The following is a 589-nucleotide window of genomic DNA, read 5'->3' on the forward strand; positions in this document are numbered from 1 at the left end:
ACACACACACACACACACACACACACACACCCTGTCTCACCCCCCTACAAAAAAAAAAGGAGTTGCCATGGTATCTCATCACATCTATAAAACCCTAAGTCAGAGACAAAAATCACAAAAATAAAGCATTTTAAAAAGAGATTAAAAGCACAAACATCACAAAAGCTATAAGTAGGATTTTTATTCTTTACTGATGAGTAAATTGATAGTTTTTAAAAATTTAATTCAATCTTATGTGTATGACTGTTTTGTCTGCATGTATGTCTGGGCATGTATGTGCCTGGTGGCCGTAGATGCCAGAAGATCTCCCTGAAACTGGAGCTATAGAAGGTTATGAGCTGCTGTGGAGCACTGGGAATGAAACCCAGTCTTTTGTAAGAGCAGCAAGTTTTTTTAACCACGGAGCCATCTCTCCAGTCTCCATGTTGCTACTTTTAAATTGTCTCTTCTAACAAGAAGAAGATAACTTAGCCCCTCCATGGCTGAGTGAACCCCAAAAGTTCAGTTTAACAGAACTTGGTCTGCTGTCACCTCATTAGTGACAGAAGTGTCTTGTGAAGAATGCTACTGAGGGGCTGGAGAGATGGCT

This window comes from Microtus ochrogaster, linkage group LG1 (assembly GCF_000317375.1).
Source record: "Microtus ochrogaster isolate Prairie Vole_2 linkage group LG1, MicOch1.0, whole genome shotgun sequence".
Classification (NCBI taxonomy): domain Eukaryota; kingdom Metazoa; phylum Chordata; class Mammalia; order Rodentia; family Cricetidae; genus Microtus; species Microtus ochrogaster.